This window comes from Panulirus ornatus, chromosome 3 (assembly GCF_036320965.1).
Source record: "Panulirus ornatus isolate Po-2019 chromosome 3, ASM3632096v1, whole genome shotgun sequence".
NCBI lineage: Eukaryota > Metazoa > Arthropoda > Malacostraca > Decapoda > Palinuridae > Panulirus > Panulirus ornatus.
The window spans coordinates 37,985,627-38,010,982 of record NC_092226.1 but is presented as its reverse complement, the minus strand read 5'-3'; positions in this window follow the sequence as shown (position 1 = coordinate 38,010,982).

Sequence of the window (25,356 nt, the reverse complement as noted above, 5' to 3'; positions counted from 1 at the left end):
CAGGACTCCCGAGTGCAACAGATGGCAGACCCGTAAATATTTTAGTATTTTCTTGACTGGAATCGTTTTTACTTACGAATGAGAAGCTAGGAAGATTGTTAGACTGTTGTGAAACCCAGGGGCCTCTTGGTGCGAAAACTAGTTTGTAGCGTCCTGACACCCGTCAGGTTTTTCTGATGTACAACTTGGACATTGGTAGGAGGGCAGCAATGGTGATGGCGAGGTGGACATTCCAGGTGAATGTATAGAAGTGTTTGAACTGTATAGAAAACTCAGCTCTTGTATTTCTCACAGGATCAATTATTTTCACCAAAGTGATCTTGATAGATTTTTGCTGGTGTCCCCAGCAGATTTAATGTGCACCCCATGCTCATCCTGTGAGTGGTAGCGCAAAAGGATTACAGGGGAGTCAATAGGTTTCCGGGTATGGTGAACCTAAGGCATATCTCAGACACACGTGTTGTTGTTATGACGGTGGCGATGATGTGGCTGGCGTGAGGAGGATGGCGAGGGTGGTGGTGCTGGTAGGTGCGGGAGTGCCAGGGTGTTGTTGGCAGGGTGTTTAGTACCAGGGTGTTGTTGGCAGGGTGTCTAGTGCCAGGGTGTTGTTGGCAGGGTGTCTAGTGCCAGGGTGTTGACACCTGCCCAGCTTCCGTCCATGCCAACTGGACAAAAGATGTTTACCCACACCCACCGACCAGGTACAGGGTGGCAAGTCATTCCCTCCCGTGTACCTGACATTGGTGTTCGAGATGATGTGTGATGCTCATCCCTCCCTCCCGGTTCTCCACCTCCCCTCATCAATCAGGCTGGTTGAGGTGGCGACGGCCCAGCAGGCTTACGCACCCTCCACACCCTGGCTCGCTTGATGCACTCCTTCGCTACTTCTCCACTCAGTTTTTCTTCCATGGTGTGATATTATTAGTATAGGTAGCGGTAGGTAATGTACTCTGGTGCACTAATACTCTCTGTCTCATGTACATATGTGTTCAGTAATGGTTTTGCTTTTTATCCTTAGCAGTTAGCAGTGGATGGTTATATATAACCACAAGACCTAATTTATGGGGCTTCTGCAGCTCCGAGGCTGCCTGCACTCCTTTGGTATACGTCTTACCTCTTACAGCCTGTTGACGGTGGATACAGATTTGTGATATAACCGTGAGCAAGCGGAGTCCGGTAACACACACACACACACACACACACACACACACACACACATTATATATATATATATATATATATATATATATATATATATATATATATATATATATATATATATATATATGAAACTACATCATGATGAAGGTGCAGCACTTGTTTTTTTCTGTCAGTGTAGAATTTTTACTATCATGTTGTGGTCCGGAATTGTCTGCACTCCATTACCACCCTCTCTCCATCTCCAGAATCCATCATCGCCCTTCTCAATCCATCACAACCTTTGCTCCATCATCACCCTTAGTCTATCAACACCACACCATCACTACCCTCACTCCATCACTCCCCTCACTCCATCACCACCTTCACTCCATCACCACCCTGTGGCTTTATCATGCTCCTTTATGCAATGCTCCCCATTTCAGATAGGTCTTAAGTACCCTGTTTAGTCCGTGTAAGAGTTGGTGACCGTTTGTAGACTTAGCTTTAAAGGTGCCGTAGTTTGGTACCAAGTTTCTCAGTGTAACTCCTTAGCCGCATCCACCAGGTGTCTCCCGACGGACGTATATATCTGTGAGCGGCTACTGTCACTAACCAGAAGTGATTTGTGTTTCTTGTTTTCGGTCCATTTTGTGCTTTTAGTTTTCCTGGTAGCAAAGTTTTTTTTTTCCTCCGTTATAACTGTACTTTAATTTTTGTAGCACAGAAAGAATCATTTATGTCTGAATTTTGAGCAAAAATTACTTGTAATTGTGAGTTATATGGGTTTATTTTTGCATTTCATATGTTATATATATATATATATATATATATATATATATATATATATATATACATTTTGATCTGAAAGTAACTTAAGAAATTCACTTAAGAAAAAGAATTTGATTCAGGGAGCACCTTCCTCAAAAACAAATATATGAAACTGAGTTGGTGCAGCTGACGTTGTCCAAGGTTGGACGTTTTCGTAACATGGCAACAGCTGACAGACCTAAACACTCCCTTAACCCTGAGAGCTTTCAGCCAAGTTTATCCCAGTGGGGCTTAGCTGTGGTGTGCAGTGTAGTGTAGCTGTGGTGTGCAGTGTGGTGGTTGGTGTGGTGTGCAGTGTGGTGGTTGGTGTGGTGTGCAGGGTAGTATAGCTGTGGTGTGTAGTGTGGTGGTTGGTGTGGTGTGCAGTGTGGTGTAGCTGTGGTGTGTAGTGTGGTGTAGCTGTAGTGTGCAGTGTGGTGGTTGGTGTGGTGTGCAGTGTGGTGTAGCTGTGGTGTGCAGTGTGGTGGTTGGTGTGGGGTGCAGTGTGGTGTAGCTGTGGTGTGCAGTGTGGTGGTTGGTGTGGTGTGCAGTGTGGTGTAGCTGTGGTGTGCAGTGTGGTAGTTGGTGTGGTCCTGACGAGGTCCACCGGCCGATCATCTCAGGCAGTTGGGGGCGGCGTGTGGCCGCGGGTTTTTGATTAACATAATGCAGCTACCACACCGCTGGAAATTCACAAGTGTCAGGAAATACGTGAATGACAATCTCTCTCTCTCTCTCTCTCTCTCTCTCTCTCTCTCTCTCTCTCTCTCTCTCTCTCTCTCTCTCTCTCTCTCTCTCTCTCTCTCTCGAAAAGTGATAGAGGCTTAAGGTGTGCGTTTTTCATTTGACCTTCCTCGTGTGTGTGTGTGTGTGTGTGTGTGTGTGTGTGTCTGGGCGTGGCTGCCGGCTGTCTTAGTGTTTATTTTAACTTTTGTATTCACACACAACCCGTTAACACCCGTAGGTTGACTACACAGCCCCGGGAGGGTGTACTTGGGTAGATCGTAGGTTGGCTACTCACCCTTCAGGAGGAGTGTATATGGAAAGCTATATTAGGTTGACTACACAACCCCGGAGATGGTGTGTGTGGGCAGATCGTAGGTTGGCTACTCTCCCTCTAGGAAGGGTGTATATAGGCAGTTGGTAGGTTGACGACACAGTGTAGGGTGGCTACACAGCCCTGGGGAGGGGTGTATTTGGGCAGATCGTAGGTTGGCTACGCAGCCCTAGGGTGGATGTATATGGGCAGCCCAGCCATATACAGCCCGGCGCCACCTTCCAGCAGGTTTGGTGTCGTGGCCACCACCCTTCTGCTCCATGCTACACCCCGTGCCCAGCCTCCTGCCTGTCTGGTTCGTCCTACACCCCCTGCCCAGCCTCCCGCCTTCTCCGTCTTCATCAGATGACAAGAGCTGCCTGGACGCTTGAAATTCATTAATATTATTATAATGGTGCGTTATGTGAGTCTGTCTTCTCCCGTTGTGTATAACTGAGCTTGTTCATGTTTTCCGTGGTGTGTGTGTGTGTGTGTGTAATAATCTATTTGACGGCACACGAAGGGAGTTTGATATTGGTGAGGCCTCATCTCGTGAACTTTCTCAGTCATCTTTTTAAGGTTTTCCATGCTATCAGCATTCACAGCATCACCAGGATTTTATTTCATTTGTCCACTACAATAAATGTACTTCTTTACCCCAAGCAAGTTTCTGAATTTCATGTTATGACCTCTGTTTGTTGCGGTCTCTGGCCTCAGGTTATGGCCTCTGGTTCTTGTGACCTCTGGCCTCAAGTTTTTATGGCCTCTGGTTGTTATGGCCTCAGGTTGTTTTGGGTTTGGGTTGTTCTGTTTTGCATCTACCGAAGAACTGTTCACTATGGACTTCAGTCGTACCGGAAAACACGAAGGTTCAACTGGCCACTTCATCCCTTACTCTTCTTTCTTCTGTGGTGGAGAAATGTAAGACCCTCCATCTCACTGTCACTCAGCTATCTTTATTTGGTACAACTGTTGTTGCCTTCCTCTAGACCTTCTCTATTGATGCTTTATGCTTCGTCGAGTACGACGACCAAACATGGTATTTCAGTTTTGGCCTCATATGTTGTGCGAAGAATTTGCTGAACATTTCCTTATCCATGTTTTTGTACCAGAACGCAATAATTTTATCTACCAGATGACGGATTATCTTTAGGTTTCTCCGAAAAGTGGAGCCTTAGGGACAGATAGGCACACACACACACTCATTCCTGCGGCTTATTTCCTGCCAGATGATAATCACATCGAGGCCTTCTTTCACTGTGTTATGTCTTCGTTATATTTACTTGGACTGAATTTCATTGATTATATTATATATCAGACGAACTATGGAATTCGTCTGGGATCTTTTGTGAGTTGGTGCAATCCTCTTCACTCTTTACTTTCCTCATGACCTCGTGTACATGCATCTCAGCCTGCTACATAACTGGATATATTGAACGTCATCATTACTGGTCGTCCTCTTATGGCGTAACTACATCAACCAGTTCTCTTTGCTTCTTATATCTGAGAAAGTGCAGTTAGCCTGATCGTCGTGTGTAGTGGTCTTTTATTCGTATTCCTTCTCTACTCACTCTTTTTTCCACTCCAAAAATCATCATAAGATCAACGTCTGTACAGCTCCTGCTCAGCTAATTTCTCAGTCTTGGTGTAACCCACTTGACAAATACTTACTGCATTGTTGATTCATTTAAATCCATTTGCTAGATTTATCTAGAGCTTCCGTTTTTATCAACATGAAATGAACCTGAAAAGTGTGCACCTTTATATTTAAACCTCCTGTCTAACAAACCATATACGTTCCTGATTGTTCTCTTTCTCACAATGCCTACCATTATCTCTACAGTTTCACTTCATAGTTTCTCATGTACCTCGATTTGTTTCAGGCCTCTGTTCCTTCATGCCAGTCTGAACCCATCTGTTTCCTCACAACAGACCCAGAATATGCTCCTGCTGCTTGCCATGTATTGTTATCAACAGTCACTGGTCTCTCTCGTTATGGACATTCCCTTTTATATGGATGGCTCTTTCCTAAGGACATCCAACAGAAGACCATCTGACCTTTTTAATCTGATGCTGTTCATTCAGTGCGTCGTCCTTGCTCTGGTTACATTCGTCTTGAATCCCTCCATTTGATCTGATTTTGTTATCATGCCTTGTGATTACATTTCTCAGTTCCCCAATCTCCTCTACCAACATGGTCTCTGATTTGATTCAACAATTCTCTTATTTCTTCCTCCAGTTGTTGTAACCTCTGTTGCTGTTTCTCTCTATCTGCCTGTGGGTATGTGTGTGTCCAGTGATAATGATACCTACAGAGTGTCCCTGACCAAACAGGCTGTGGGGGCTATGTAGGCCAGAGGGCTGCGTCTTCCAACAGCTTGGTCTTCCAGCGACCTAATCCAGCAACATGGGCCCAGCTTGGGCTGTTTGGGCGGGGGGGGGGGTGAGAATTAGTGGTAGTAGTAGTAGTAGTAGTAGTAGTAGTAGTAGTAGTAGTAGTAATGGTAAACTGAATTAAATGTAGCCAAAGGCTGAATATGTACTGAGGAAATGCACTGCATGATATAAACATTATGGCTGTATAAAAGGTGGGAAGGGCATTTAAAGAGGCAGCATTAAACACTGGAGAGCCATTACGCTGATTATTGATAGTATTAACAGTAATTTGAATGGGACTATTTCTGTTGCTGTCTCTACGACCTTGGATGGGGCCTGATGTGGTATAGTGCCAAACTTGTGACTCAGGGGCGAGGGATCTTATGCGGGAAGAGGCAGCGGTGGCGAGATTTATGCAAAGACTTCTGTCCGAGCATATTGATGAGGTCCAAAAGATGGCTGGAGAGTCATCAGAACCCACGTGTTAAGTGCTCCTTTGAGAGGTGATGGAAGGGGGACCATGGACAACATTATATGGCCTTTTCTGCACCTTTTTAGTTGCCCTTGTTCAGTGGTGCATATGGAGGAACAATAGGCGAGACAGGGTGGGTGAAATGACGAAGAGAGAAAGTTGGATATGTCTTTAACTCAGGGCCAGAGAGTCCAGTGAATGTAAAAGACAGTAGCCGTAAGATTTGTTGATAGTAATCATGCTTTCCTCTCAGCTTTGTTTAGTTTATCGTCCAGAGTTACACCAAGTGTCTGTTGTCCCAGGTGTTTGTGTGTGTGTGTGTGTGTGTGTGTGTGTGTGTGTGTGTGTGTGTGTGTGTGTGTGTGTGTTTTCATGCTGTGTCTGTTTATTGATTATTCAAGCACAGTAAGGTAGCTTTGTATTTTGTTTCAGTGCAAATGCTAGATCATGCGCATCACAGTGGCTTTATTGGATTATATATATATATATATATATATATATATATATATATATATATATATATATATATATATATATATATGTATATATATATATATATATATATATATATATATATATATATATATATATATATATGTATATATATATATATATATATATATATATATATATATATATATATATATATATATATATATATATATATGTATATGATCACACTAGTCCATGACAGTTTTATGAAAGGTAAATTGCGCTTCAGAAGGCATTCAGATGGTATATTCAAACTTTACAACGCACGACATGTTTCACGGAGACAATCCTCCCTCATCAAGTGTAAACAATTCATAAAGTTTCAAATCCCAACAGCGTCACCAAGTTTCTACTCTGGCACGGCGGTGTCAGGATGTACAAGGCCCTGTGCTGGAGTGAGATTAAAACTTTGTGAAGTGTTTACACCTGATGAGGCGGATTGTCTCCGTGAAACATGTGTATTGTAAAGTTTGATTATACCATTTGAACTCTTTCTGAAGTGCGAGCTACCCTTCATATATATATATATATATATATATATATATATATATATATATATATATATATATATATATATATATATATATATATATATTGTTGACTGGTTGGTAAGGTTATTTAATGTATGTATGACTCATGGTGAGGTGCCTGAAGATTGGCGGAATGCGTGCATAGTGCCATTGTACAAAGGCAAAGGGGATAAGAGTGAGTGCTCAAATTACAGAGGTATAAGTTTGTTGAGTATTCCTGGTAAATTATATGGGAGGGTATTGATTGAGAGGGTGAAGGCATGTACAGAGCATCAGATTGGTGAAGAGCAGTGTGGTTTCAGAAGTGGTAGAGGATGTGTGGATCAGGTGTTTGCTTTGAAGAATGTATGTGAGAAATACTTAGAAAAGCAAATGGATTTGTATGTAGCATTTATGGATCTGGAGAAGGCATATGATAGAGTTGATAGAGATGCTCTGTGGAAGGTATGAAGAATATATGGTGTGGGAGGAAAGTTGTTAGAAGCAGTGAAAAGTTTTTATCGAGGATGTAAGGCATGTGTACGTGTAGGAAGAGAGGAAAGTGATTGGTTCTCAGTGAATGTAGGTTTGCGGCAGGGGTGTGTGATGTCTCCATGGTTGTTTAATTTGTTTATGGATGGGGTTGTTAGGGAGGTAAATGCAAGAGTTTTGGAAAGAGGGGCAAGTATGAAGTCTGTTGGGGATGAGAGAGCTTGGGAAGTGAGTCAGTTGTTGTTCGCTGATGATACAGCGCTGGTGGCTGATTCATGTGAGAAACTGCAGAAGCTGGTGACTGAGTTTGGAAAAGTGTGTGAAAGAAGAAAGTTAAGAGTAAATGTGAATAAGAGCAAGGTTATTAGGTACAGTAGGGTTGAGGGTCAAGTCAATTGGGAGGTGAGTTTGAATGGAGAAAAACTGGAGGAAGTGAAGTGTTTTAGATATCTGGGAGTGGATCTGGCAGCGGATGGAACCATGGAAGCGGAAGTGGATCATAGGGTGGGGGAGGGGGCGAAAATCCTGGGGGCCTTGAAGAATGTGTGGAAGTCGAGAACATTATCTCGGAAAGCAAAAATGGGTATGTTTGAAGGAATAGTGGTTCCAACAATGTTGTATGGTTGCGAGGCGTGGGCTATGGATAGAGTTGTGCGCAGGAGGATGGATGTGCTGGAAATGAGATGTTTGAGGACAATGTGTGGTGTGAGGTGGTTTGATCGAGTGAGTAACGTAAGGGTAAGAGAGATGTGTGGAAATAAAAAGAGCGTGGTTGAGAGAGCAGAAGAGGGTGTTTTGAAGTGGTTTGGGCACATGGAGAGAATGAGTGAGGAAAGATTGACCAAGAGGATATATGTGTCGGAGGTGGAGGGAACAAGGAGAAGAGGGAGACCAAATTGGAGGTGGAAAGATGGAGTGAAAAAGATTTTGTGTGATCGGGGCCTGAACATGCAGGAGGGTGAAAGGAGGGCAAGGAATAGAGTGAATTGGAGCGATGTTGTATACCGGGGTTGACGTGCTGTCAGTGGATTGAAGCAGGGCATGTGAAGCGTCTCGGTTAAACCATGGAAAGCTGTGTAGGTATGTATATTTGCGTGTGTGGACGTATGTATATACATGTGTATGGGGGGGGTTGGGCCATTTCTTTCGTCTGTTTCCTTGCGCTACCTCGCAAACGCGGGAGACAGCGACAAAGTATAATAAAAAAATAAAATAATATATATATATATATATATATATATATATATATATATATATATATATATATATATATAGGTGTTTCCATGGCTCACTTTCCCGTGGTGCGCATGTTTCTATGCGCTTGTTTTTCTCGTCCGTATTTGCATTTTCGTCAGACATTTTAACAACACCGCGGGTGGCCGTGGTGTGGGTCCGGCATAACAGCGAAGTGGTTAATAGTGTGTGTGTTTTACTACATGATCCGTTTGATAAATAAACCGATGTTTGTTCAGTTACAGTCGTTCCATGAATTCACATTGACTGAGCTTATAACCAGGTCTTCATACGTATAAACTGTGAATAAAGGTAAGCAAGTGGGACATTGGACACCAGCCAAGGGCAGGCCAAGACGGCCATAAGAGGCTGGATCCACTGGTGTCCTGACGCACGTAGATGATGGATGGACAGAGCTGGTCGACTGGCCAGATTGCCTGGCTGAGTGTAAATGTTATAATTTTAAAGAAAACATTTATTCAGAAATTTAATGTAAAACTACTTTACTCAACTAAACTCAGTTTTGTGTGTTGTGCAAGGACTACAGTATATTAAAACTAGATTTATGAGCATATTACTGCAGGTTTCTTTTGTTGATAGAATAAATACTTGCTGCTTTTGTTTGTGGCCTCATTAGCCAGGTATTGCTTTGTATTATTTTGAATTGTTCAATTGTGTTGGTGACTGCAGTGTGATGAGATGAAGTGCTCCACTCTTGGATGGGAGTTGTGTTGAACCGGGTCGTTTGTATACTTACTTCCATCCCTTGACCCCACACTTTCCTGCTGATACACTACTTAGCACACTCGTCCCTTCCATCCCACTGTCTTGTACTCCTTTCCTCCCTTCCGTCCCTCTCTTCTATCCTCCTTTCATTCGTCCTCATGTCTTCCTACCCTCTTGCCCTTTTTTTCAATCCTCTACCCATCCCACTACCCCCATGCTTCACCTCTCTATCCATCCCACGCGCCTGTCTTCTTATTTCCCTACTACCTGTTCTCTCCTGTTTTCGTCCTTTCACAACCCACTCTCTTGTCTTCAGCTCCTCTCCCCACCCCACTCCAGAACCCTCCTCCTCCCTCCCTTCCTCCCTCATTAACTGTTCCTCTCCCCTCCTTCCTCCTAACCTGGCCTCGTACCATCTCCCCCCTCCCACCTCTCTGACCTCCGTCCGTATATTAATTCACTCCGCGACTCCTGGTACCCTTGCCCTTCCCACAGCAGACAGGTAATTTTCCGATGCCCTGGTATGGTGGCTGTGAGGTGTTGCTAGGTAGCAGCGCGGCACCCAGGCCGCCACCCTTCTGCTGTAGGCTACCGTAAGGCCGCCACCCTCATGAATCAGCCGCCTCGCTCGCTCTACCCAAATGTAAACACATTCACTTAGGCTTACGCACGCGCCATAGGGTGGCATCGAGGATATATACACCTCGTATTAGGTGTTGTAGGTCGAATCCCGCTAGTGTCTGTGGTATACAGTGGAACAGTTTTAGTATCGCTGAGGTCAGGGGTCACGAGGCCTCCTCGATCATATTGTCAATACATTGTAAGTTAGGTCACCTCCTATGGCCAGCGAGTCGTACATTAGGATATTCTTTATCAAGAGAACAACGAACCATAGGTTATCATAAAGGTTATCTTGTGGATTCATGACTTCCTGCAGGAGAGGCGGAAGTCTTGGCACATTGTGAGGCTGATGATATCTTGACGGGAACAAAGACAGGTGTTATCTTGACGGGAAGAGAGACAGAGGTATTATGTTAACGGTAACAGATGCTATACTGACATGAACAGAGAGAGATGCTATCTTAACGGTAAAAGACAGATATCAAGTAGATGATAACTGGTCGGCAACAGAAGCATATGTATCTTTAAAGGTAACAAACACAGGTGCTATCTTGACGGTAAGAGACAGATGCTATATTGACGATAACAAGGACAGGTGATGTTTCGTTGATAACAAACAGATTCTCTCTTGATGGTATTTGAAGCAAGTGCTATATTGGTGGTGACAGAGACAGTTGCTATCTTGGTGGTAACAGAGACAGTTGCTATCATGAGGGTAACAGAAAAGGGTGTTGAATTGGAGTAACAGAGACACATGCTATATTGGTGGTAACAGAGACCGGTGCTATCTTGACGTTAACAGAAACGCGGGGTATACTGGTGTTAACAGAGGCATGTGCTATCTTGATAATAGAGGCAGGTGCTTTCGTGACTGGTATAGAGAGAGCTGTTATCTTGACGGTAAGAGAGACAGGTGATGTCTTGGCGGTGACAGAGATAAGCGCTATCTTCATGGTTCCTGTGAACGTAGTTGCCAGCAAGTTCCGTAAGTCCTCAAATTTAGAAAGAAAGAAGCACAGCACACCCTTCCTCTGAAGGACGACTAACACAGCACACCCTTCCTCTGAAGGACGACTAACACAGCACACCCTTCCTTTGAAGGACAACTAACACAGCACACCCTTCCTTTGAAGCACTTTGAAGGACGACCAACACAGCACACCCTTCCTTTGAAGGACGACCAACACAGCACACCCTTCCTTTGAAGAACGACTAACACAGCACACCCTTCCTTTGAAGGACGACTAACACAGCACACCCTTCCTTTGAAGGACGACTAACACAGCACACCCTTCCTTTGAAGGACGACTAACATAGCACACCTTTCCTCCGAATTCCCCTCTCATGTTTGGGTCAGTCATCATGAGCGTGTTGGTAGACCTCAGGTTGCTCATGGTCAGTAATGCTGTTCATTCCCCATTAATTCGTGACGTCCTCCAAGGCCTAACTGAGCGCAGAGATACTCGAGAGACCGGGGGTTGTTGTGCCACCAATCAATCCTGTGTTATACATGGGACTAGACCTGAGCATGGTGGTTTTGTGAGAGCCAAGATTAGAATGGCATCCATCTGTATTCGTCAGGTAGAATGCCATCTAAGGCCAGGTTTTGCAAGCCCATGAACTCATTCCTATAATTAATCATAATGCTAAAGTCGTGTTGCAGTCTGGTGCTCTGTTATATAGTAGATTTTATCTACCTGTGTTATCTTAGTTTGTTATATTCGTTACAGATGTGGACCATCAGTCTACATCTGTAACATATAGAGAATAGAATACGAGCAACAGACCATTGTGTTCTGTAGAAGCTCTTGGTGGTAGTGGAAGAGATTAGAAACATAGAGTTTCGTATGGTAAGAGAAGAAAAGCAAGCAAGACTTAAGGAGAAATTCCTGTAAACTCTGTAATTTTGGAGTCGTAGATAATGTCAGTCATGAACCTGAAGCGATGTATTGCTCAGTTATATTTTAGACATATTTGTGTCGTTGCTTTGAATTACTCGTATCTGTAAGTCATTCCATTAGTGAGCAATGATGCTTAAGAAAAAGTACCGTGCCTCTCATTCGAAGTCAAAAGTTTGCCCACAAGTTTGTATCCAGTACTATGGTTAGAATATGCTTCATCTAGCCTTAAGTAGCTGCATCGATCAAGTGTCATATGGATAGTTTTGAATATCTGTGTCATATTGATCTACATCTGAATAACTCTGCTTCCAGGTTCGGCAAGAGTGTGTAATGATGTTGCTCACGCCATAACATGCGTAGTGATGAGTAATGGAATGAAGCTGAAATGGGATCAGTGGGTCAGGTGGAGGCAGGTGACCGAGGTGTATTTACAGCAGGTGAGCGGGGAAGGGTTGATGTTGTAGGCAACAACTGTGAGTGGAAGGGACGGAAATGTGGCCACCAGGTTTGTGTGGAAGTGACGGGGATGTGGTCACTAGGTGATGTGTGTGGGAGGAACCGGGTATTGGGTAATATAGTGGTTGCAGGGGGGAGGCTGTTGACTGAGAGGTATGGTAAGGTTGATAGGGGTGGGGCAGTGAGCGGTGAGGTGCCAGGCGGGCTGCCCTGGACGTTATTTTCACTTTTATCATGATGTCGTTTCGTTCATGTTTACGATCAGTATGGGTAGTGTGAGGTTAGTATCTTGTAAAAGCTGCGATGGCCTCGTGGCTGATGTGGGCTCGCGTCGTTGAGGGACTGGGGCAGGCATGTGGTGTGGGCGTGAGGGTGTGGTGGTGGCCGACCCAGCAACAGTGGTTCCACCCGCCACGGGAAATAAGTTGGGCAGGTTGTGGGCGGGTCTAATGGTGTGGCCGGGGCGGAGTTAGCGGTTAGTAGACCTGGGAAGGGATGGTGTGGCTATGGAGGGTTATATGCTGTGTTACTGATGGTGTCAGGAGGGTTGAGGTGTGAACCTGCTGCTCAAGCGCTGCTACTGTGCTCCCGGGAGGCTGTAGTCTTGATGAACAAGGAACTGGATCCTACTGGACTAAACAAAGGAGTTTTAAAGACGTTGAATTCTATTGTTTTAAAATGACGTTAAGAGTGCGTGTAAGTAATTTGATAACTCTTAGTGTCTTGAACATCATTATGCAAGTCTTTTTAGATCTTATTTTAGCTCAGATCACAGTTGCTGTGCCTGACATTTGTATTTCTACAGTTTTTACCACAAAGGTGGATGCGTAAGCCTCCCTGGCCGTGTGCCGGCCCGCACGTGGCACTCATGGTTGATAGAATGAGCACATGCTGGCGGGGGTGGGGGCCTGGGGTTGGGTGGGGGCCTGGAGTTGGGGGCCTGGGGTCTGGTGGGGGGGCCACACCCAGGCACGTATAGTCAGCCACGCCACCATCACTGTGCCCCACGCCACCATCAGTGTGCCCCACGCCACCATCAGTGTGCCCCACGACACCATCTCTGTGTCCCACGCTACCATCACTGTGGGCCACATGCCTTCACAGTCCCCACGCTACCATCACTGTGGGCCACACCATCACCCTTGTGGGTGACACCACCACCACTGTGGGCCACACCACCATCAGTGTAGGCCACTTCACACTATAAAGCCATGGTTGTTGGGCGCATCTCTCATGTCTCATGAAGTAACTGGTCGTGCAGTTGACGTGATGATTCTTGGGTGTCGTGGTGTAGCCGCTCCTTGACTTGGACGAATGTGCAGGGACGAATGCAGGAACAAGCTGACGGTGACCATGGAGGAGATGTTAACTCAGGAACTGTTGTGGATCATGGGGGATGGAGAGTGTGAGGAGTGGATAGATTTGATGAGTTCCAGAATTAGGAAGCAAGGAAGCGACGTGATGGGTGTCGGATTTCATTTCTGTCGGAGAGAAGTGGTGTTTTTGAGTGTGTGTGTGTGTGTGTGTGTGTGTGTGTGTGTGTGTGTGTGTGGGTACGTGGAAATAATAACAATGGAGTATGAAACATAACGGAGGGAGAGACTGGGGGTCTACCTGTCAGCGGACTAGATAAGCTTTCACTGCGGCAGTCGACAGAGGACACGCCGCCTTATCTGCTTGCATGTACAAATGGCTGATGCTCTATCAGGTATTCATAGTACCTGTCCAGCCGCCTTTGTCTTATTGAGGTCATATTACCATGACGGCTCACTAGGGCCTGAGTCACCAACCTTTACAATCCTGGACACTACAGCAGAAGGAGTCGCCTTTGTTGGATGTAAATAGGTGATATATTGCTAGGTGGCGTCACCCTCCACTCTCAGGTGACCTGCCATGTGTTACGTGACCCACATGTTACTATCACACTTGTACAATCTTGCGTATCTCTCACATGTACCTTACACTTACCTCACACTTACCTCGCACACGTGCCTCTCATACATACCTCTCACACACATGCCTCTTAAACGTGTACCTCACGTGTACGAATCTCACACGCCCCACGCACTTATTTCTCATACACGGTACATTTCTGTACCTCACGTGTATACCACGTGTACCTTTTACACACTTACCTCCACACATGTGTACACACTTCACATTCGGACGCCTCTCACATGTACAGATGACATCTCTGACACTTGTGTCTCACACACACACCCCTCACACATGTACATCTTTGACGCACCATCTTCCCCTACCTCAACATACTGGACTAATTTATATATATATATATATATATATATATATATATATATATATATATATATATCCTTGGGGAAAGGGGAGAAAGAATACTTCCACTTATCCCCTTCGTTTCGTAGAAGGCGACTTAAAAGGGAGGGAGCGGGGGGCTGGAAATCCTCCCCTCTTGTTTTTAATTTTCCAAAAGAAGGAGCAGAGAAGGGGGCCAAGTAAGGACTTCCCTCAAAGGCTCAGTCCTCTGTTCTTAACGATACCTCTCTAATGCGGGAAATGGCGAATAGTAGAAAAAAAATATTATATATATTTATATACATGTCAGGAGGTAAGTGGGATGAAGGCGGGCAGTGATCCTGCACGAGGTAGGCAGCTTCTACTATATATATATATATATATATATATATATATATATATATATATATATATATTTATATATATATATATATATATATATATATATATATATATATATATATATATATATATATATATATATGTGTGTGTGTGTGTGTGTGTGTGTGTGTTCTGTTCCTGTCGTCCTGTATACTTGTTCCTTTATTTAGTGTGTCTTTATCTGCAGTATACAGAGGCATTCTCTGATCATCCCATGACCTCCATATGATGCCGGGGATCAAGTGTATTATGGGTTATAAAGTTTCCCTCGCACCAGGCAGACCTCCTTCCCCCAATACGTGACTTGGTGTGGAACGAAGGGGACTGATTGAGGTCACGGAGGAGAGGAGAGGAGGAGGAGAGAGGGAGGATGCTAGATGCCGGTTTTGGGTGGGGTTAGTGATGGCATGAGACCATTGGTGAGATGATAACTCTAATACATTAATGAGGATTGAGTTTGAGTTGTCCCCCTCCACCACTCTGCTGCCTCACGACTGCCCATGGATTTTGAGGACAGTGTTGGGGTTGTAGAAGATTGTGGCCATGGTGGGGTGGTGTGGGTTAAGGGGTCAGAGGGAGCTCTAAGGGGTGACCTTCATGTCAGGAGGTAAGGGGGAGGAAAGCGGGCAGTGATCCTGCATGAAGTAGGCAGCTTCTACTAACGCTCTTCTTGGCCACCAGGGAAGTGAGTCTCCCAGGACGCAGTGGTTTTTCTCGTGTCAGAGATTTTCCACATTTCCGGAGCAGCCACGGCAGGTCCTGGATGAGAGCCTCAGGAAATATAAGAGGAACTCGCCAGGGACATAAGGGTTGTTGGTTAGAATAACAACAAAGCTCATTAGCAGGCGGCTCTGTGTCAAGTCCGACCTCAGACCAGTTGTAGAAGTCATGATCCGTCTGTAGGTCGTTGGTGCAGGTGATGGATCAGCGGGCATCACACCTGTCAGGACTCGGGTCGTACATCTGACTTAGTCAGGACGGAGGACTTGCTAGTTACCTCGATTGTAAGATGTACACTGTGGGGGGACCCCCATATCTCTCTCTCTCTCTCTCTCTCTCTCTCTCTCTCTCTCTCTCTCTCTCTCTCTCTCTCTCTCTCTCTCTCTCTCTCTCAGCCTTGAACTTAAGATGGCTGTCCCGGGTTCAGCTGGGCCACGAGACGAGTGAAGGAGTGTTGGCATGTGCTCAATACCTGCTTGTTGAAACCAAGTGAGACTGACATTTGTGGCAGTGTCCGGGATATGAAGTGACGTTTTCAAGTTGAGTTTTAGAGAGTTGATCGAGTATAAGACTGGGATTGGTGACACCCGGCCTTTACTTTGTGAGTGTTTCGATGCTCCTCCTTCACCGCGGCTTCCGGGCCGTTTGATAGTATTTCCTGGCATGTAAACATATCAGAAAATCGAGATTACTCAGAAAGACAGAAACCACATACTTTCGTTTATAGATAACAAACGAAGGTTGTGTATTATTCGTAACACCTCGAGAATCCTATGGTCCATAGACAACTGTCAGAAATTATTTCATGGTGTCCTGACGGGGATAGAATACGGTAAGCCAGCATAGTCAGAATCATAAGGTGCCGTGAATGTAGTGTAATAAACCTCTGCAAACATACAGGTTCTAAAACTCTTCGACTTTCTTCCTTATAATGAAAATGTTCTGAACAAGTTAATGGGAAAATTTAAAAAATCCCACTTCAATATCACCCCAGTTTACCTGATTGGTTAACGTTGTTGAGGCTACGTAGGTCTACGGGCCGCGGCCTCAGACAGCCTGACTGATCAGATGAGCAACAAAGAGACTGTTTCCAGACCATTACAGGGTTAGCTACATGTATATCCCCTGTGTCAGGCGAGTGCTCAAGGTCATTTCGGAACTTTCCCAGGCGGATCCTGGGACACATGCCTGGCTCTTTCCTCTCACCTAACGTTCAGCCGCCACTTGTATTTTTCTTCGTTCTTTTCCTCCCGCAACTTGACCCTTCTATCTAGAAGGTTGTTGATGCTGGCAACTCGAAGCTAGGGTTGTCGTCTCCTGCAGCCTGACGAGCCTCGTGAAGACCTCAGTGACATTAGTTTCCCAAGTACGAGGACACGTTCACCAGTCGCGTGGCGGGTCAGGTCCTTCCAGAACAGGAGAACTCCGGCCATCTGATGACCCGTGTGGCAGCGGCAGCACAGGAGGACCCCGGCCATTTGATGACCCGTGTGGCAGCGGCAGCACAGGAGGACCTCGGCCATTTGATGACCCGTGTGGCAGCGGCAGCACAGGAGGACCCCGGCCATCTAATGACCCGTGTGGCAGTGGCAGCGCCACTAGCCGGATCAGAGTGAATGTGTTTCGGGTACGCAAATTTAGGTTAACACCAGGTACTTTGCCTTCCTCTTATGGTTAGACTTGCAATTTTCAGCCTCACCCTCTGCTTCTCGACTGTGGTCGTAAATACGATAAAGAACATTTACTGCCTGCCTCTAACATCAGATTGTAGATAAGGTCTCGAAGTGAACATATACGTAGTGGACACTGGGTGCCCGATGACGTTTGATTGAGTGAGACTTAACATAGGGCAGCAGGAGCGTGTATGACACGCCTGTCACGTCCACGGGTCAGGTCTCGGACGGTAGGTATTAGGGAGGCAGTTGCTTTGATTGGTATCACTCGCCAGCATATGTAACATATGGCAGATGTTGATCATGAAGTACCGTGTCGGTTTTTTCCTCTAATGATTGATTACTCGTGAAGTGTTTCAGATGTATTCAAGACAAACTCGTCAACGAATGCAATCGGGTCCGGTCTCCTGCAGCAGTCATAAAACTCTGTGGTAGAGACCGAGAACACAGGTTGACCTTTCTCCTTAACGACTGTGGTGGCTTCAAGGCCGGATCTCTTAATGGTTCCCGACTGCCACGTCCAAACATCTTGGCTATAATCGTAAACCTGTATAAGGCATCCCATCCTCTTTATTGCTACCTGGATTGAAGTAGGGGTGGCATAAAGCCGTCACACGAAGCTGAAAGACTTTAGAAAAACAGCCAGCGTGTGGGTGCTGCTGGCGGCTCTGAGGAGCCTTTCACTAGTGCCATTACAGTGTCACTGTAATTCATGTCACTCTTCACCTCACCTGCTGTGGGTCGGCCTGTCTGTATTTCGACCACTCTTTAAATCCTGTAACCCCAGGAACGTCATATACAGTAAGTCCTGCGTAACAGAAAATGATACATATTTTCCCTAAGCAGAGATGTATTTGATAAGATTAATCGCTATCAGTCGGAAATGTTTTGAAAAGAAACTTTATGGAATACATTGGTAAGTTATGGCAAGGTATTATAGAGTGATTTAGATATATAACGAAGTTATGGCAAATTACTATAGACTTATTTAGATATGTAGTGACGCTTTGGCAAGGTATTATAGATTTAGATATATAACGAAGTTATGGCAAATTGTTATAGACATATTAGATATATAGTGACGTTTTGGCAAGGTATTATAGACTTATTTAGATATATTGCGAAGTTAAGATGACGTACTTATTGTGGTTGAGTTGGAGGGAGGCGTGAGGATGGGCCTGGCACTGCTGGGTGCAGCACCACGTCAAGGAGAGTAGGGAGGGGTTCCTCCCTCCTCGTCATGACTGTTAAAATAATACTAGCTCGGGTGCGGCCCTCCACCACCACCACCCTCCTCTTGGGGGATGGCAGCCATGTTAGCCAGTACACCAGTAGGTCCTGCTTCATGCAGTGGTTGGGATGGGGGGCGGTGCAAACCGGGTCCTGCTACATGCAAGGGTTGGGTTCGGCCAGTAGGTCCTGTTCATTACAGGGGTTGGGGGTGGTTGGACGCAGGATTGAGCTGGGTCATCACAACCTCTAACCTCGGGAGGTGGTCTGTACGGCAGCACTTGACCTCGGTTGGCCCTCTGTACTGACGGTCTGTTAGTGACTTCCTTCGCTTCTGGTGGTGTCTGCGTGGGGACGGCCAGACCACTTAGGTGGGGGAGTATAGGGGGGAGGGTTAGGTTTTAAAACGTGGCCTTCCCACGTCTCTCACATCAGGAGGAGGAGGAGGAGGGGATGAGCACGACAGTGGTCAGCGGGTGCATGACGTAGCTCGGCCATCTCATAAGGAGGTTGGTCATGGAAGTCGTCTCGCGGGGCTTGAAGTATTTAAGACAGTCCCTTGGATGGCTGCAGTGTTTGCTACCCAAATTTACCGGTACCTGTGGCATGATTACCCCTAGTGAAGTGAAGACTACTAATGTGTGTGTGTGTGTGTGTGTGTGTGTGTGTGTGTGTGTGTGTGTGTGTGTGTGTGTTGTAATATACATGAAGAGTGAGCTTTATGCCAGAGTAGCAGGAGCAGCGGGGTCACGCTTTTTGGCTGATGACTCTCTCAGGCTGATGACTGGCTGGCTCCTGCCGACCATCTGTCTGATGACTCTTGTTAATGACCCACACTGACTGGTGCCTTTCTGGCTGATGACTCTCAGACGGAAGACCCTTTTTGCCTGATGACTCTCTGGCTTATGACATCTGGTTGATGACTCTCTGGCTTGTGACAGCCAGCTTGGTGAGCCGGTGACCGAGGTGGGGCGGTCATGGCTTACTGCCCGTTGCTGGTGAGGAGAAGAGGAACTGTGAGAACTGACGGTGTTGTATTCCTGGTAGTGGCAGGACAGGGCAGCAGCACATGTGCTAAACCCTTCTCGTCTCCGACGTTTCAAAAGTTCTTATCACCCTGACCTTGACGACCATGCTGCCCTTGAGTACGACCGTAGGTGGCCTGACCGTCATGCTCAAGTGTTATCCCGTCGCGTTCAGGGGTCGTCTCGTCGTGCTCAAGAGTCGTCCCGTTACTTAAGGGTCGCCCCTTCGAGCTCAACTAGTATAAAGAAAAGTGCCCAGTGGCCCGCATGTCGTTGTACCACATGGTGGATCCTCGCCCTGCCCGGCTAACACGTATGACTGAAATCCACTTACACATCACTTAAGTAAATTCATTATTCTCCTTGCCTGAATAGTGGATTCCTACTGGAGGTAACTGTAGAAGAGGAGGCGGTGACATGCAAGATTAAGGTGTTGGAGGAGTGTGGCATAGAAGGGTATGGCAGGTCGTGAGGTGGCAATGAATGAGTACATCGTGTGTCGCTCCGCCTCATTAGACGAAGTAATCATGGTCGACTCAAACCTGTTTACAGCACTTCACCACCTCACGATTATCTTTTTTTCTTTGTATTTTCATAGTTGAGGGAAGATTTGACACCATGGACAAGTATCAGGGATTAACACGTCATCGCACACAATCCTAGTCATCACACCTTGTGCGATGACGCGGCACACTAGCGTCCTACACTTATTATGGTCTGTGGTGTGTACTGTACTCCTCACTCCTTACCCCAGACTGTCACACATCACTGGCTGCTGGTACACGTCACACCACTGCACCTTACCTCTGACGGTTGTCCGTCTCATCCATGATATCCTTATCCTTGTTTTTGGTTTGGCTTTGAATCGTCTATCTGGATTTCTGTCTGGAATATGAAGAATATAAATAACTGATGGGTAACTGTAACTGATCAGGTGGAGAGATGTACACCTTGTGTGGCGTAGGTGAGATGGTTATGGTGAGGCCTGGGTAGTGATGGTGATCTTGCTGTTAGTACCCGGGAAATGGTGGCGAATTTGATGATGAGTGTGGGAGTGAGTTAGTGTTGAATATGGTGTTGGTTGGTGTATATGGTGGTGAAAAGAGGTAAGCGAGATAATCTTGAACCAAGCGCTGGATAAGAGAGTTGTGGAAAGTGAGAATGGTGTTCATGTAGGGAGTTAAGGTTAGCTTGTGTTGATTGAGGAGGTGACGAAGGAAGTTTTGAGATTTTTTGGTATTGGCTGCAGGAGGTGACGGATATGGCGGCGAACCACAACACTTTGATAATCTAAGCAGCTCGTAACATGCAATCCTTTCCCTCACATGAACTTTCTATTCTGTCTGTCACGTATGAATTTCACATTGGGATCTACAGACTGTCTCGTTTTGCATAATGTGTGTGTGTGTGTGTGTGTGTGTATGTGTATGTGTGTGTGTGTGTGTGTGTGTGTGTGTGTGTGTGTGTGAAGGCAGCAAACACTGCTTTTTCCTCAGTCAGGAGATCACTGAAGTGTAGAAATTCGTCAGTTGTGCTTGATGTAGGAGCCTGGAAGGTGGCAAATAAAAGGATGTTGCACTATTTGTCTTAGTGAACTGGGTGTACGGTATGGTAGAGTGAGATTACTCATACGGGACACGGAAGACTTTGGTTCACAACCGTTGTGACTGGGAGAAACACAATCTACCCTGGAGATGGAAGGATAGTAGTGGAGAGGTTGAGACAGTGTACGTTCTCATGAATCTGAGAGACGAGAGAGTGGACCTTTATGAAGTGTTGTAGGTCACCTAGACTGTGTGTGTGTTTTTTTTTATGACGAGAGTGTTGATTGATGATGTTAAAGATAAGGAGAGATAGCGGAGAGGTGGGGTCAACTGGGTTAGGAGAGATAATGGAGTGGTAGAGACACCTGGTTTAGTGTTAGAGATAAGGAGAGATAGCGGAGAGGTGGAGACACCTCGCTTGTTGTTGGAGATAAGGAGAGATAGCGGAGAGGTGGAGACACCTGTGATGGGAGCGGAGAGAGCCGAGGGCGTGGGGCCTGCAAGGTATGGGCGGGGTCCTCGCTCCGTCACCACAAAAACCCGTCCACTCGTTACACCATCAGTGATACGAGCGTTACTTTCAATTTGCTTTTTTATTTTATTCGTCTTTTGACGTAGAGGCCCTGAGTGACGAGTGAGTGTCGAGGTTTGTAAAAGAAGACCTTGTACAGTTACTACGACGAAGGAATCATGAGGGAGAGAAGACTGATGAGGAAGGAAATTTTAGAGATAAAATCTTGGCTGATCCCAGCTTGTTTGTTGCAGTGTTTGACTGGGTAGCTGCCTCTTTCTCTGAGGGGTAAGGGGTGGGGAGCGAGGGACCAGCCTGAATCAGTGGCACGAGAGGCCGTGACCCTCACCCCAAGAGGGAGAGAAACATCTGTTGGCTAACTTGCATCGTTTTCTGTAAATATATTAACTGATCATGAAGATTTGTGGTGTGGTGACTTTTGAATTCTACATTTTGGGAATTTGGTTTCCTCAATGATTGTTCTTTTATAATATAAACACCAGATAGTGTCATTCAACGTGTCTCTCTCTCTCGAGCCACACCCCGCCCACACCCCACGCCTCTGCCACATGTACCTATCCCCTCCCACCGGCCCCCAGTCTTGACACAGAGAGTTGCCATCGTCACCTTGTGCCTACCTGGTCCTGTCTCCCTGAGTAATTACACGAAGTTTCTCATGCCAAACACTTGAGGCTACTGTTCCTCTGTCTAGCTGCTCCGGGAGCTAGAAGGTTTGTTCAGTGGAAGGGTAAATGTTTATTTGCCGTCTGTTACTGTGTGGGCAGGTGGTGGTCGGAGGCTCGTAGTGGGCAGGTGGTGGCCGGAGGCTCTGTGTGGGCAGGTAGTGGCCGGAGGTTCTGTATGGGCAGGTAGTAGCCGGAGGCCCGGTGTGTCCCTGTTGTGGTCAGGGGTCGATGTCGGCAGTTGGAGGCCGGGGGGGTTGATATAAAGGAGAGATTGTGGCTAAAGACCCGGTGTGAGGAGGTAGTGGCCGGAGGCCCGGTGTGGAGAGGTACTAGTCGGAGGTCAGGTGTGGACAGATGGTGGTCGGAGACCTGTTGTGGCTAGATGGTGGCCGGAGGCTCGGTGAGGGCAGTTGATGGCCGGAGGGGCCAGTTTAATAAGGTGATGGCCGGGGGCCCAGTATGGGCAGGTTGTAGACTGGGGTGTATGGTGCCCTTCACCCGCACTATCACAGGAACGCTTTGTGTATGGCTACCTACAAAAAAGCCTCGTTAGTACCCAATGGTCTGTTGCTGTTATTTGTATTCATATATATATATATATATATATATATATATATATATATATATATATATATATATATATATATATATATATATATCGTATTCAGTAAATGGTGTAATATCAATGATAGCCAGGTTACCTAGTGGACTGTGTATTGTGTCTGCATCGTCTTGAGTGGTGTGGCGGTTGGTGGTGGCAGGCCAGCTAGTATGTCTTGGACTCGTGTGTTCTTGAACATATACAGAAACTCGAGACTGAAAATAACATAGCCCAGTGCATCTGCACTGACGGCTCTCTCAACTCTGCCACTGGGAGGACAGGTAGTGCTGCCATTGTGGTCTAATCCAATGGTAATAGATTAGAGAAAAATGTTAGAATAAACAAACTGAATTGTCCGTCATACTTATCGCTTTTGAGCAGGTAGAAATCACTGCCACATAGTTTAAGTATCTCTGATTCTTTATCTTCACCACTTGCCCTTAACATCCTGAGATCAGAATATAGCATGTTGGTTTCAGAAGCCAGAGATGAATATTCAAATATTATTCGTCAATTGATTTTAAATGAAATTGTTTACGGATTTCCTTTCATATAAGCCTCCGCGAGCTTTAGCAAAATTTACATTTGGTAAAGATGTTGAAAACAACATTGGTTTGTCATTCAAAAGTTTAAAGACTGTAATTGAAAAAGGACTATGAGACCTCTCTGAAGTAAGTAGATGAGTTCAGATTACATGATATTGTGACTGATAGATTAAGGCTAGGCTATAGGTACTATTGGCTCTTTGGCCTAACTGGAGATGTTAACCGTGTAGACTGTAAAGTTTGTGGCTAAAGATTTTGACCCAAGCTACAACACTGTCTTTGGATGTGAACTTTTTGCATCTCGTCTGTTAAACTTACCATATGAAAGACAATGTAATGCATGTAATGACGGTTATGCAATGAACCATTTTGTAACAATGTAATATCAACCCACTGGGGTCTGACCAAGACCCTTTGTGGCCCCTGTAATCCTTTTGCGCCACCGCTCACAGGATGAGCATGGGCGGCACAATAAATCTTGGACCTGTGTCGCAGGTGTGATGGTAGTTGTATAGATCAGGATAAGTCTTCTGAAGTAACGGATATGATTAATTCTTTTGTTGATTTATGAGTAGCTTCTCTGTTCCTATGTTTCTGAATTCTAAATGCAGTTTTGAGATTAACTAAGTTCATGAAGGACGAGACAGTAAATGATTTGGACCCTTGGAGCACACACACACACACACACACACACACACACACACACACACATGTCGTCTGTGGGAGAGTAGTAATCATATAATTGAATACGAAATTCTGTTCTCCAGTTCTTTGAACGGCAGACGTTTCCTGGTAGGAGCACAAGCGTTTTATCCAATCTCTGTGTAAAGGCGGACGGCAACACGTATTGGGGAATGCACAGAATTATTGTGATTGTGTTGGTTACATGTGAGTGTGTGGGAGAAGAGTGTGTTACTGATAAGGCAAGTTAATGTGATTACTTTCCTGACCATCCCGCATGCTATGGTGTGGACAAGACATCATACTGCAGACACTCGACTGCTTTTAGCGTTTAGAGTTGTATGAATATGTGTGTGAGAATGAGGGGTAGTGTGAGGGGCCTTTGTAATCAATACATAGACTCTTGTAAAATTTGAATGATACATCGAAAGTGCTATATGGGTCATGTTACAGAGCTGCGGTGAAGGCCCCATGTACTGTACCCAGTACACGGGTACAGTTACATACGGTACAGGGTAAGTCACTGATAGTGAAACAACGAAGGAGTTTGGTCCTGAAGATGGAGCCCTCAGGCCGACCCGGTCCTTGAGATTGATATGTGGAGCCTCACTCCTACTGCTGGAGCCACACGCCTTTCATTTCTACCCGACCTTCTGCGTTGATTTTTGTGAGGCAGTCATGTTGATTTCTGTGAGGCAGTCATTTCTGGCACGCACGATGCAATTATATACCGTGGAATTATATCTTGAGTTAATTTGATGGTACATGCAGAATATATTATAGATAGAAATATATTTGCAAGTTAGTTTCGTCTCCTGCTGTGCTCATTGATTTAGGAATTGTATAGAAGCTAGTTATGCCTTGTGACGTCTCCTGGTAACAGATTAACGTGCAGATGAAACTTCGTCGCTGGACATTTGTTGTGCTGAAAGATGCTGCTTGGTTGTAAAATTATCATTTGATTGTAGATTGTGAAGGTTCTTATCACCGGTCGATTATAAACTTTCAATTGTTTATAACCTTATAACCATATAGAGTAATACACAACTACTTGATTAATACTATTTTTGTAATATATATATATATATATATATATATATATATATATATATATATATATATATATATATATATATATATATATGTATATATATATATATATATATATATATATATATATATATATATATATATATATAAAAGTTTTGTATAGTTTAGCACACC